Genomic DNA, 15361 nt, shown 5'->3' on the forward strand with positions numbered 1-15361 from the left:
TTGTAGACTACAGCATAAGTGCTCTGTCTGTTGTCTGGCAAGGTGGCGTATAGATTTTACATTTTAAATTATACTATACTGGTGTGGTTGATTAGGAAATTCTAGATTTCTGTTGCAAAACATAAGCAAATTTGAACAAAGTACCACAGTACAAGTTAAAGAGAACTGAGTGGATGCTTGAACTTAAAAAATTATTGATGCTTTCAGGTCATTAAAGAGATAAAACAATCATTGTTTTTTGCTGTGTAAAAACCTGATATTTGAGTCTTGGCAGGATGAAGTTAATAATCTTGCTGGGTTCTTAGTTCCACTAATATGCTGTGAATGTCATGAGAAGAAGGAGTGCATCTGCCTTGCTCGTAGTACAATTTCAGCATCTAGTGCATTATCAGGGACATAGGAGGGATTCAATAAATACTTGTTCAGCTAAATTCATAATAGAGGGACACCTGGGTGGCTCTGTTGGTTAAGCATCTGACCTTGGCTCAGGTCATGATCCCAGGGTCCTGAGATTGAGCCCCGGGTTGAGCTCCCTGCTCAGTGGGGAGTCTGCCTCTCCCTCCTCTGCCCTTCCCCGTGCTCGTGCTCTCTCTCTCAAATAAAATTTAAAAAAATAAATAAATTCAATGTAGTGACGCCATGATTCCAAAAATTGTAAGAAAGGTTAGCAGAGCTAATTTTGTATGTCATCTCAGCTCTGCCAATTCAAAAACTAAACCCTTTTCTAGCTTATAACATTAAAGAGTTTTTAAAGCTTTGTGATCTTCTCTATTAAGTTGACAAATTTTGAGTCATGTCTCTAACTCCTCCTTAATACTGTTTTTCCTTATCTCTTCAGTCAGTGTCTTTTTATCCTCCTTTTGAAGATGTAAACATATCTGAAACTCTTTTCTTCAAGGAGTCAGTTACTTATTTTTAATTTATATCAAAATAATACATAGAAGTGGTAAAAGAAATGATACAGAAGAGCTATGATGAAAGTCAGCTGTCTCTTGCTCCATCCCTTCTTTTATCTTTAGACCCTGGTGGCAACCTCTTTCAACTGTTATTATTTTAGATTTTCTAGTAGTTACCTTCTGAGCAGGAGATTTCATTTAAAATAAATAGAAAAAAATAAAATAAAATAAACAAATAGGAAACCATTCTTTGGTAAAACATTTTCACCTCCTCCTTCATATTTCTAGCACCTGGAGCAGTGCCTGGCACTTAGCAGCCCCTAAGTAAATACATGCTAAATATATTAGAAAAAATATGACAAAGAAGATTAGCAAAAGGAAAAAATGTGGTATTTCTTCCCAAAGAAGCACTAATTCTTCTATGATAGAGACCACGTAGGAAGCCAGAGGACAAAGAAATAAAAACTTCCATGAGGTGATATTGCTCTGCTCCTTTCAATCTCAGCACAATTTCATGGAATGTAATCCCTTCCCTCCCACAAATGTAATTATGTAGCAGGAATCAGGCTTTCCCATATTATTTTATGCAAGGTGGCTGAACCCAAAGATAGTAGCAGCTGGGCAGTTAAAATAATCTGGCTGCATTGTTCAGCAGGTAGTAAACCTTTTCCTATCGTTTTAAAAACTGTAATGAGAGAAAGAACTGTCTATCCTAATCTAGTGACATAGACATTTTTTAAAAAACTTTTCATTGATTTATAATTAAATTTGCTTATCTTTTATGCTGGTTTCTTCACCAACATTTAAAATCATATATCATGGCTCATATTTTTGAAACATGGCATCCCATGACCAAAAAACAGCTTTTCTTCCTTTTAGCTTCCAAACACATCATCTTCCAGGTTGTTTCAATCAGATCTGATCACTGTCAAAATGTAGTGATTAGTTACATTTAAAAAAGACACTTTTTTAGTGAAAGCATGTCTGAGCACATGTTCTTGAAATAGATAAAATAACTTTTTCTTTTCCTTTTTTTTTTTTTTTTTTTTTTTTTTTTTTACAGTTCAGCTTTTCCTGAGCTGGTAATTTGCTAATCCTTAATATCGCTTGCTCTATCAGCTGACCTCTCCAAAAGGAGGTAGGTTGTCCTGCAGCTTGCGTTCTGATGGTTATGCTCACCATTCTTTCTAGCTCTGCTTTTTCTGATAATCTGCTTTCCTTTGTGACTCCTCCACCATGGATTTTTATTAAAATTTGGCTTTTAGTGAGATTCTAGTTATTCCAAAATTTGTAGTAGGTACTGTATAAACATATCTCTGCTTATACATAAAGAACATAAAGAAGCTCAAAATATGTAAGTTAATATATGAATGGAAATGGCACTTAGAAGAAAACCTCTCACTTTGTAAGACTGTGAATACTGGGTGGGGGTATGAGGTAGGATCATTGCAGAAGTGTCTCAGAAAATGATTCCGATATTCTTTACCTCATTGGTTTGTAGAAATACACTGGCCGTCCTAACCTGTCATGTAGAGTATGATATACATGGTATAGTGTGTCATTTGCATGCTATGTTTGAAAATCTGTCATGCATTGGCCTGAGCTGAGTGCTGCCAGTGGGTCTGACGTTAGCAGAGTCTGTGCCTGGGCTTCTGTTTTGGCTCTATGTATCATAGAAGATATCACTCTCTGTCTGCCGTTCGGGCCCTGGGTTGAAAGGATCCCTACCGATGGTTCATGCTGTTAACAGTCTAGTGGGTGAAATCTTTTTGTTTACTAGAATAAGTTTGTACCTTAATTCCAAACAACTCACAAATCTTTGTCCTATTTTGCAGGATTTAAATGCCACACTTATTTATGTAGACCTCAGTATATAGGCGATTACATGGAGAAGAGTTCATAAAAAAGTAATGTGGCGTAGAATATGCATAAGTAGCAATATTGTGTATATAACAAACCAAGGAGGGAAAAGCATGAAGGGTAGGAAATACTCGCTGTAGTCCTTTTTCTTACCAACCAAATGTGTGACTTTGAGAAATTCATCTAACTAGCCGAACTCAGGGTCTTCACACATAAGAGTGGAACAGAATATTCACTAAATATCCTTACATATCTAAGAAACCATGATTTTATGAAGGTCGAGTTTATATAATTCTTTAACACCGGGAACCAGCAATTCTAGTATCTTCCCGGTCCTAACCAAGTCCTAATGTAGTATCATAGAGAAGATTGGAGCCAGCTCGAATTAGTATTGAAGTAGCCAGTAATAATGTTTATCAAAAATTATATTCTCTTAATTATGAAGACAGGAAGGCTGATTTACATTAAAGTAACTTTTAGAGATGTGGCAAATTGATCCTGATTAGAGTCTTCATTACCTAGTGCTGGGCACTTCCTTTCTTAACTTCCACGTGCTGGGCAGTTATGGGCCTTCTCCATCCACACTGCCTGGAGCTGTGAATGAAGCCATGACTGGAGCTGGCCTAGGCTATGAGTCTTCAAATCACCATTCCCTGCCTCTGAAAGAAGTGAAAAAGCAATAGGAGGATGTTTATTCTAGACTTCCTATAGGGAGTTATGACCTATATCTCAGTGTATCCATAACTGAGTTTGATTTGGATGGCTCAGTTTTTGAAATTTGTTTACTTGGCATCCAGACAGGTGGGGCATACAGTGCCCAGGTCACAATAAACCCTTTCAGTTGGGCCTGCTTCATTCATTTCTATGTCTCACTAGAACTTCATGCCATTTGAGGGATGGGGGGCCAAGAAAACCTAAATAACCTACTGTTAATGGGTTATTAATTTAAGTTTGCTTTTTCTTGGCAAAAGCCACTCCCCACCAGAGTGAAGGTAACAAATCTCCCAGAATGGAACTGTAGTCATAAAGACAAGGACAACAGAAATATTGCATGATCACAGCATCTTGAAACTTCTGGTTTTGGAAATAAAAATTAAGACTAGAATGCTCCACAATGGAAATGGGGTAGATGGCCAACAAAATTGTACCTCCTGTATAATCACCTGCCAAATAAACCCAATGTCCTGACTCTGGCAATAGGGCCCTACTGAAATTCTCAGTGGCTAGATAGCACCTTGAATCATAAAAAAAGGAGAATGGATAGAAGCAAAGGAAGGTTCCACTCTTCAAGGTGAATCTGTCAGTGCAAGGAAGCTGTGTGATCCCTCTTTACCTTCCAAATACATTCGGAGATTGTCTCAAATCCTAAGGCCTAAAGCCATTAATTTCAACATGGCTGGGGCAGAAATGCCCGCACACAGCTATGCTATTAACATATGCAATTTCTACTGAGTGCAAGAAAAATCTCCCTCTGGTGTGGTCAAATCTCAAAGGTTAACAGTTTCACTTTTCAATTCATTTACTTCCTACTTTTATACCACATCCCAGCATGTGAAGGCTTAGGATGTTGGAAAGCAGAAAACCTTAGAGAAAAAAAAAGGATATTTTGATAACCTGTCTAATCCTGTATAGCCATACTGCCTAAAATGATTTCAAAGTCACTATGTAATTATAAGTGGAGTCCAAGTCAGAGCAGGGATGAGAAATGCTTGCAAGGAAATGTTCCACTTGGGTGTATTCTGCAGGAGGTGCTCAATGAAGCATCACTTCGATTTTGGGAGCACTTTGAAAAACCATGTCACAGTCTGGATTTTTCTGTGAGTTTCTGTGGTCTTTCAACTCTAGCCTTCTATGCTATGCTGTTGAAAGAAGGAGTATCCAGCCCAGACTGTAAACCATGGGATAGAAGAACTGAAACCAGAAACCCAAGAGCAACACAAAGTGTCAGAGAAAGTGACAATTCAAACAAGTCACTTGTTGCTTGTAGGATCCCTAGAGCAACAGCAGAAAATATATCTGTGGCTCCCCATAAAAGCACCAGCCAATTTAATATTTTTTTAATTTTTTTCAGCCAATTTAATATTAATGTCAAGCCTAAATAATAGAGCCGAGGATGTGCTAATATAAGCCCAACGAAAAAGAAGCAAAGGGGTATGTTTTAAATACGCTGATGTGCTCTGCCTTAAATACACTAACGTGCTCTGCCTTTTTTATATAGCTTTTATGGGAATTATTGGAAGCTCCTATAACTAAAAAATGAATCATTTTGTTTTCTGGGCTCCAAACTTTGGACTGAAGAACTTTGATCTCCATTTAATACCATTAAAAGAAATTCTCTGTGGTTACTATCTTATGAACAGGTCTAAACAGAAGTGGGATGTTGGTAACATAACGGAGGTTAAAAGGATTGGCTGGTGACTGAGTGATGGATCAAACATAGAACCGTATCTGGCTGAGGCCAGGCATGCTTTACCAGTGAAAGTGAGTCTCTGATACCTGCTAGCAAATATGAGCTTTCATTCAAGTCACTGAGTCACCATGTGTAGTTGAGTAAACAAAGCATAAAAGCATGGAGAGGTGAGGCTGTTTACTCAAGAAGAACTTTGCAGCTAATCTATGATTGCCCCGTAATTCAAACTCAAAGTTCTTGCTGCTAGACCATTTGTATTTACATGATACCCTAATATCTCACCTAAATCATTTTACTTAACATTTCACTCAAGTTATTTTAGATACTGTGAGCCTCAGGAGGGCATCAAAAGGCAAGGTAAGGGGCCACTTGGGTGGCTCAGTGGTTGAGCATCTGCCTTCAGCTTAGGCTGTGATCCCAGGATCTGGAATCAAGTCCTACAAGAGACTCCTCATGGGGAGCCTGCTTTTCCCTGTGCCTATGTCTCTGCCTCTCTTTCTGTGTCTCTCATGAATAAATGAATACAATCTTTTTTGAAAAAGGCAATATAAAAAGAATATTTACACTGAATTGCATATGTGTAAGTCTAAATTCTACCTATAAAACATACGACGAGACCTTGGACAAAAAATTCAACATTCTGTACCTTTGTTTACTTGACTTGTCTTTATAAACAAGGATGCTTTTTACAAACAAGGTTGTTTTAAGGGTCAGAAACAAGACAGAAACGTTTCACAAGTGTCCAGCAGCAGCTCTTCACTAAATGTCCTCTCATGTTATTCATGGAGAATATGGCAAAGAAACAGGTTACAGCAATGCTAGGAAGAATCAAGCGAGTGCTACAGGGAGGCACACTGAATGCTATGGGCATTTAACATGCAGAAAGGTATACCGTGGAAAGTTATTTCATGTGGCTTCCTCTTTTGGAATGAAAGACACTGAAGAGCTGAAAGAAATCCTGTTTCTAATCCTACTACCCTTATATCATTTCCTACCACCACCTCAGGACTTGTGTACTTTGCTTGTCACTACCTCACTTTCTATCCTTTATATTATTTCCTGTTTATGAGATATACATGGGCTCTCAATGTCATTTCCTTGAGCTCTATGAAAACTGCCTTAGCATTATAAGGATTCATTGGGACATATAAGAAAAACACTAATGATATCATTTGATACAGTCCTTTTTGTATTTCCTATACACATCTGTCTTCAGTATTATGTAGAAATAGTTGCTGCTATTGTGAAATATCTGTGGTATGAATTGTTCCCTGAATATTAATTTCTTTCTAAGAGCAAGCCAAATGTATAGGGATAAATTCCTCTAATGCTTTTATAACTTTCTATTTTGTTAAACAGCTGTTGAGGCCTCATGAAAGACTTAAAGGATGCATTTATTTTTTAGTGTATTTCTCTACTTATAATGTTCTTTGTCTTAGTGCTCATTACTAACAATATTTGCATAAATATAAATTTCTATCATTTCAGTTTTCATTTCTCTCTGAATCTTATTCTCCACACAGAGTTATAATCTTCCATTTGTGGCATTATTCTCAGATGTGAAATCTCTTATGAATTTAAAACACTAATGGCTATCAGGAAGTTAAAGATTTCTCAAAAGTAGATAAACTTAAAACCACAGACTTTTATGCATAAAAAAACCACTTTGAAATTAAAATTTAAATTGGTGAGAAGAAGCAATCATGTATCACACTGGTAAAACAATTTTAATAGTCTTTTTTTTTTAAGATTTTATTTATTTATTTATTTATTTATTTATTTATTTGAGACACACACAGAGAGAGGCAGAGACATAGGCAGAGAGAGGAGCAGGCTCTATGCAGGGAACCTGATGTGGGACTTGATCCTGGGACCCCAGGATCATGCCTGAGCCAAAGGCAGATGCCCAACCACTGAGCCACCCAGGCGTCTCTTTAATAGATTCTTATATCATCAGAGATCTTTCTTGAAATATATCAAAATATTATAATACTCTTTAGTGTAGCAGGTGCTCTGATGTGAGAGAGGGTCCAGGAGCCCCAGGAAACTGGATTCTCTTGCCTGTTCTAGTTCCTCATACCAGAGACAGTGATTATTCGGAAATGGGCTCAGGATCCAGAGTATCTGAATTCACTGCCATCCTGATCCTCCGTTACTTACAGACTGTAAATCCTGAAAATGTTACTTAACCTTGCTGCAGCTCAGTTTTCTCATCTGTAAAATGGAGATAAAAATAGTCAACTGTCTCATGGAGAGGATTACCATGGAGACGGATATATATATATATATATATATATATATATATATATATATATAGATATAGATAGATATAGATAGATAAAGATAGATATAGATATATAGATGTATAATCATATATATTCATTTTTATATGTGTTTCAGGCACTCACTACTCTAAGTGATATACACACACATATGAATCAGAACAGCAAATGCCTGGCATGTATTGAACTTACAATAATTGTTTTATTTCCTTTTAGCTTCCATCCTGGTGAGCAGGAGAAGGAGGGAGGGGGAACAAGTCATGAGTCAAGTACTACAGACTTCTGTTCTTACTGACATTAAGTAGATTTTCTGGAGGAAAGTTTTCTCATATGCTGTATGCTTTTAGGAAAATTTCCAGAGGCATTAAATGGTTGTTCTTGCTGTTTTAAAAATAAGTTTCACCGGTTATGCTTGTTTTACTGGGGGACAGGTCTGTGGAGATTCTCAGACTGCCATCCCAGGAGTAACCGTCTGATTTTATAAATATAGATTTTAAATATTTTAGGGCTGTGATATATCTGTGAGATATTTTGTTAAAGGTATAATTATTAGATTCCTTTAATTAATTTTGCATTCAATAGCACATGAGATGTTTCCCTTAGCTTTTATGAACCTAGAAATTCCAAATTTTACTGAGGTCAGTTTGAAATGAGCTTTCTAACTTATGCAAATGAAAGATTCATAACCCATCCAATGAACACAATTGACTCAATATGAATCTTGTGCCCATTACTGTAGGCCTAGTAGTAGGTACACTATATGAAGGTAAAGAGAATGTTATGGCAGTGCATAGAATGATTCTTTAATCACTTTAAAGACATTTCATTAATTTTTGCCTTTTAATTTTAATTTTATTTTTTTATTTAACATTTCCTTATTTCTAGAACTTCAACATGCTCCAGGTTCTTTTTATGTATTCACTGCCTCAGACCTAGAATCAGTCATTTCTCTAAGAAGTCTTGGGCCTTTTTATTTGAGTATGGTCATAGAAACCAAGATCTGCTGGATGTATTCATTACTACCAGCCTCGTTGTTTGCAGGCTGTCTAAACTGGCAGGACAAGGATGTGTGTTGTATATATCTCATTTTTAAAAATTATTTTTTTAATCTTACACTACAGAGTAATATATGTTAGGATCTTAGGTTCATATTACTTCCTGATATAGGGACTTATTGTACTATTAAAACCAACTTTAAAATGGAATTGTATCTATATATCCTATTCTGTTCTCTCTTATCAACTATGAAAAATATATCTGTAGAATCAGTGCAATTCTGGATCAATTACTTTTCTCTACAGACTTATTTAAGAAGCCAAAGGGGGGAAAGTACTCTTGTTCCACTATCCCCTTTAAAAACATATCTCTCATTATTTTTCTAAAATGCTGAATGATTAACAACTAAGCAAATTATTTCTGTTTTATCATGGAATCTTTGTAAAAGCAGCACAGCTATGAATGGATTCATTCTTAAAAACAACAATAATAACAGAAAAACAAAAATCTCCGACAAAAGAGATACCTGGCAAATGATGGTATGACAGAAGGAAGAGTCCCTAGATCCAGATAGAATAACAACAGGGGTCTGGAAATAACAACTATTTTCATTCTTGTTTAGTAATAAACCACAATAGCAAATAAAGGAGCCTCTGCAGTGACTAGAAGTGCACTTTTCAGTGATAATGCCAGAGTTGGCAGATATGAGTGCCAAAATTTGGAGGGAAAAAAGAATCAGTGGCCAACATAAACTGCTGTTATACAGCAACAGTACTAAAGGAGCCACTACTTGCATTAGAAAATTAGTTGGATAAAATGGTAAGGGCAATATGATGAAAACTCCAATAACAGGATGACTTAGAATCATGCTCCTGTCCATTTACCTCAGAAATAATATTTTTAGTTCTTCATTTTGGGGCTTGAAAAACTGTTACCCAGATGTTCATGATTTTAAGAGAAGAAAAACCAAAGATAGATTAATATCTCTTCCCAAATGACAATCAACGCTAACTTAGTTTTCCAGGTGCTTGTGTATAGACTATACATAAAAATCACTCTAAACCAGGGTAGTTTCATAATGAAAACTATGTTACCCAACATAATGAATGTGTCTTTAAGACACTTCTTGAACTGAATTTCAATAGAAGAGCATTTAAAAAAAAAAACCCACAAAAAAACAACTCTGAGTTGCTGGATGAAATAAATTTCCATTTCTGGCTTTTTAAATTGTAGCTGAAAGGTTTGCTAATGCAGATGACATCTTATCAATTATGATGCCCTCCTTTCCGGTTTCCAATCTGCTGGGCTTCAATGAGTGCATCTAAAGGGAAATCAGTGGTTTCATGAGGGTCATTAATATTTGCATTTAATGACTTCTTTTTAAATATAAAATTTAATTTTTTCCAAATGGCTTTCAATTAGAAGCTCAGTGACTGTGCTTGTAAAATTCCAAGGCCTTTGGGAGGACAATTGGCTCTAAAACTAACAAGATGTAGCAATTCTGGGATGGGTTTGAGATGTCAGATGACCTTGTACCCTCAGTTTATTCACTGTCAATAAGATTTGGAATCGAGGGGGAGGGGGAATCCTTAAAATCATTTCAAAACATTTGGTTTATCTTTCAAGCCCGTTATTATAATGACGTTTCCTGCCTCTTACACTGATAAACATTGGAGTATGTTTCAAACAATGCTTGAGTGGGGTAGGGTACTAAAGAGAACTGGTTAGACCCTCTGCAACGTATCATGTCTCTTACATGTATTGTAACTTCCCTTTATTACAACCATAGTTAAAAAAGTAAATTTAATCATTCTATTTTACAGATAAGGAAACTGACTCATTAAAGTCAAATAATTTACTCCTAACTCTCTAATGTTCCTGACATCCATTCACTTTCCACTACATACCAGTTTTAGTTTAGTCCCACTCAAGAGTTTTATTTCATACTTCTGGCAAATAGAAAATATTTTCATACTAATAGGTATGATCTTACTCTTTTTTAAATTTTTTTTATTTATTTATGATAGTCACACAGAGAGAGAGGCAGAGACACAGGCAGAGGGAGAAACAGGCTCCATGCACCGGGAGCCTGACGCGGGATTCGATCCCGAGTCTCCAGGATAGCGCCCTGGGCCAAAGGCAGGTGCTAAACCACTGCCCCACCCAGGGATCCCTGGCGTTACCTTTTACCAGTACTTTTAGAGTGATAATCCTTTCTCTTCTGGTTCATACTGAAGGCTGTGGAGTTTTATAGATCTGGGCTCAAATTTTGGCTGCATTATCTTAATAATTCAATGACCATGGCAAGAACTTCACTTTTCTGATCAAAGTTTTTCCTCATGTATAAAATAATGATTATGGACAACCTACTTCTCGGGGTTGTCAAAATATTGCCTCTGCTAATGTACTTAAGGCATCCTGTGAGGGAGTTAAGAGTTCAAACTGGCAGCAGTTACGGAGGCCAATATTCTTTCTGGACTGAAATCTTTCTTGCCAACTTTTAAACACTTAAACAAAAGTAGTAACTCATTGCAGGAAAAGTTCTTTGATCTTTTTGGCACTCTTAATTTACTCTCTATGATTAGAAAAGAAAAAAAGAACTTTTAAAATATTGCAGCCCTGAAATTCTGATATCTTCTTATGCTTTGGCTCATGTTCTCTATTTCCACACTGAGAACCCAAAGGAAGTTGAAAAACTCTAGGTATGATTTTGATGCAGGGGATGCTTAGAGATCACGGGATCCCTGTTCTATATTTGCCATTTTTTTCTCTCTGAATAGATATTCCTTCACTGATTTCTACCTTGTGTTCTCAGTAATCCCATGCTTTCCCTTCCCAACCCTCATGAATCCATATTCTCAGAGCCCCTTTCTATGCCACCTTGAAGTCAAACCTTATAAAACTACAAATGTTGGACCTCTCAAAGATGTATGAATTCAGTATGGGATTAAAGTCTTCAGCCTGAGAAGGGAAGGTAATTGTAATTCAGCAAAAAGCTAGAATTCAACTATACAGCTGTAGGTCAAAGGCAGCAAGACTTTGTAGTAGTCCCTGAAAATTAGATCTGTGACTAAAACTGAACCTGTCCAGGAAAATAAGATGATAGGATCAAAAGTGTGTAATAGGAAGAATAGAGATGGCTGGAGAAGATACCAAAAGGCTTTATGCCTTACTTCCTTTTCTTTCTTTCAGTCTTCATTTACTTTCCATACAGCCTAGGTCCTAGGTTTGAATCCTATTTCTACCACCCATTAGATACTAAAGATAAGCAAGTCATTTAATCCTCAGTTTCCCTTATCTATGACATTTATTTTTGGTGGGGTTTTTTTGTGAGCAAATTATTAAAGGTATATGAAAAACACTTTTTAAGTGCTTACCTGGAATTGTTAGAACAACGCTTTCTGGTCTGACTGAGGAGCAACTATCAATCTAGATCTCACCCTTTCTACTTTTTAAAATATATATTTTTAAAGATTTCATTTATTCATTAAAGAGAGGTTGAGAGAGAGAGCGAGCGTGCAAGTGGGAGAGGAGCAAGGGAGAGGGATAAGGAGACTCCATACAGAGCATGGAGGCCAATGCTGAGCTTGAGCCCTTGACTCCGGGATCATGACCTGAGCCGAAATCAAGAGTCTGATGCTTAACTGACTGACCCACTCAGGTGCCCCAATTTACTTCTTAAACTCTTACTCTTCACAGTCTGATACAAAATTAAGAAAACTCTTTTGTAAAGGCAGTGTGTAAAAAATATTTTCAGACTTCAAAAATCAAGCTAAATATTATTAATAAGTGAGTATAATACCTTATTAGGAAATTTTGCTGTGAAAAGTTTGACCTGCTCTTTTTCTCATTTATGTTTCAACATCTTCAGTCATTCAAAAATTAGGTTATTGTTTTCTCTTTGCTCTTGTCCAAGAAACTCTAAAGGAGTTCTTGTGCTACTGTAGGTAGGCAGTTGCTTAAAACTGCAAAGGAACTTCTCCAGATGGACATTTAGCAAGAGAGAGGTTCTTTTACATTTAGCTTGCTATGGACGGGCAAGCCCTTTGTCAAAGTTTTCCCACCTGACTTACACTGCTGTATACTTACACTGTATTACTTAAGTTTAGGCTTTTGTATTACTAGGGAAGAGTAAGCAGATTCATGAATTATTCTCAATGTATTCATTTAATCAAGAAAGTAACTGTTTTCTTGACTCCTTATGAGATTTCACCTTTTAAAGAATGCTTAATTTCACATTTTACACAAAGGAGATGATTTCAAGTGGAATTGCCTTTGATCAAGGCATTAATGTGATAATCAAGTTTAAACTAGGATCCCATTTAGTGGAATTTCCTATTCCTTTTCTTATTGTTGTAAGTAATAATTACCAGTTGGTTATTTAAGTATATCTAGCTTTTTCTATTCAGGTCTGACATAAGACTATGAAGCTAGGCACATAGTTCTGTCAGGGTTCTGAAATTACCTGGTCATGCTCCTTATTTAGCAGATGAGGGGGATGGCGCTCAGAAAAGCTAAGACGAAGGCTTTGTACAGGGTCATGCCAGTGTGTGTTGTTACAAAACCATGCAGCAATACCTCATCACCTTCTTTCGAGCATTTCCTGTACCTGTACTTTTCAAACACATCCTCTCCTTTTCAGCTGTTGTCTGGTGTTGTCCTCAAGCTCTCTGAGTGTGCCAGCACTCTCAGATGGTGTGCTTACCTGCTCAAATGGTGTAGATGTTATTTTCCCTCGGTCTATATCAAGACATATTTTATTTGTTCCTTGTTTCTATGCTGTGTTATTTTTTTGTAAAGCACTAATGACTGATGTTGGATTGACCTACTATTATGTTTTCCGAATAGGATGATTCAGTGTTTTAACTTTAAGTATTGGTGGTCCATCTATAACTCCAAATGACTTTAAATATTGATTCTCAGGAGAGTTGTTCAGATAATTCTCAAATACCATCCTCTGTTTTTTCATTTTACTCCAGTTACACGTATAACTGCTGCATTATCTCTATGCTACAAAGAAAAATATTCTGATTCTACTTCATTTTCAATGTTTAATAAAAATGTATGACCTTGAGGTGCCTGAGTGTCCCAGTCAGCTAAGTGTCTGACTCTTGGTTTCAGCTCAGGTCATGATCTCAAGGTTGTGAGATCAAGCCCCTTGTGGAGGTCTGTGCTCAGCATGAAGTTTGCTCAAGACTCTCTCTCCTTCTCCCTCTACCCCTCCCACTTATGCTCTCTCTCTCTTTCTAATAAATAAATAAATCTTTAAAAAATGTATGGTGGTATTCATAAATGATTTTTCATTTCTTTATTTGTATAACAAAATCAGATCCTGAAAAAGCAATAAAAAACGGAATTAATTAAAATGGATTCAACATAGGCTATAAACGGTAAGGAGGGGTATTCAATAACTATAGTTTTCTATATAACTTATATCTTTTATGTCTTTTCCAGAACAAATCCATGAGAAAAATGATTTGAGGTAGGGAGGAGAAATATTAAGCATTCTTTAGTGAAAAAGAGGAGAAGAGGTATACTATTCATAAATATTGGTGAAGATAGAAGTTCTTTAAGGGCTACTTTCTTAAGTAGCCCTTAAAGAAAGTTTTTAACCCAAAGTAAAGTTCAAGTTAATACAAGGCATGGAGTTATATTCAAAGTAAATAACACAGTGGAGGCAATACCATTTTTAAAAAGATTTTTTTGGTCTTTTTATTAGAGGAAAAGAGAGAAAGAGAGAGCCCCCACATGACTAAGAAGCTTAGGCTTGACCTTCTTGTGGCTGTAAGGTGGAACCTAACACTCACTTCCACAATTGGGAAGGCAACATATGGAGCTGGGTCTTTCACCTCTGCTGACCCATAATGGGGCATCCCTACCCATGACATTAGTAGAGACTGTGTGAAGAACTGATTTCCACCCCAATCTGGAAGTAATGAGGTGCCCTTTCACTTCTCTGCTGGGGTGGTCTCTGAGGTCCACTGAAAAATCAGGATTTTCACCATTACCCGGAAGTAATGAGCACATCACACTGAAGTGTCATGGAAGATCACCTGGGTAGCTAGAAATCCCATCCCTCTCAACAGTAACAGTCAGAATCTTTCCTAGTGTGTTAATGAAGGCCAAATGAGGAACCTTCTCTACCTTCCCTAGGCAGTAAGGAGGTAGTGCTTTCCTTCCTCTGCCAGAGAGTATCAGAGAAAACTGGCTAAACGAGATGATTTAAATAAGATCTAGAGTTTCATAATATACTACAAAAATGTGCAGGTAAAATGTAAAATCACTAGTCATTCCAGAAAATGGAATGTATGAAACTCTTTTCAAACTGTATGAAAAAGGCAATCAATAGATGTCAGCACCAAGATGACAGAGATGCTAGAATCGTCTGACAAAGATTTGAAAGTGGCCATGATAAAGTCAATATGTACTTATAAAAGTGATTGAAAGAAATGAAAAAAATTGAAATTTCAGTAAAGAAAAGGAGGTAATAAGATAACCAAATTAAAGAAGAACAATTGTAAATAAAATATTCAGTAGATGGGATCAACAACAGAATGGATGGGTCAGAGGAAAGAATCAGTAATCTGTAAGACCAACAACGGGCAACAAAGAGAAAACAGGCTGGAACAATGAATGAAGCCTTGGGGATCTGTAGAACTATAACAAAAATACATAATATTTATAAATTAAAAATGTTTCAGTTTGCAAATTAAAACCACAAAATGATATTATTGCATAGGAACTAGAAAGGCAGAAGTATAAAATAGTAACATCACTAATAATGGAGAGGATGCAGAGAAATTGAATGATTTACATATTGCTGATGGGAATGGAAGCTAGTATAGCCATTTTGAAAAACGGCTTGATAGTTTCTTAAAAATTGAATATGTAACTACGACACTGAGCAATCGTAGGGC

Source organism: Nyctereutes procyonoides, unplaced genomic scaffold, assembly GCF_905146905.1.
Source record: "Nyctereutes procyonoides isolate TBG_1078 unplaced genomic scaffold, NYPRO_anot_genome, whole genome shotgun sequence".
Taxonomy (NCBI): domain Eukaryota; kingdom Metazoa; phylum Chordata; class Mammalia; order Carnivora; family Canidae; genus Nyctereutes; species Nyctereutes procyonoides.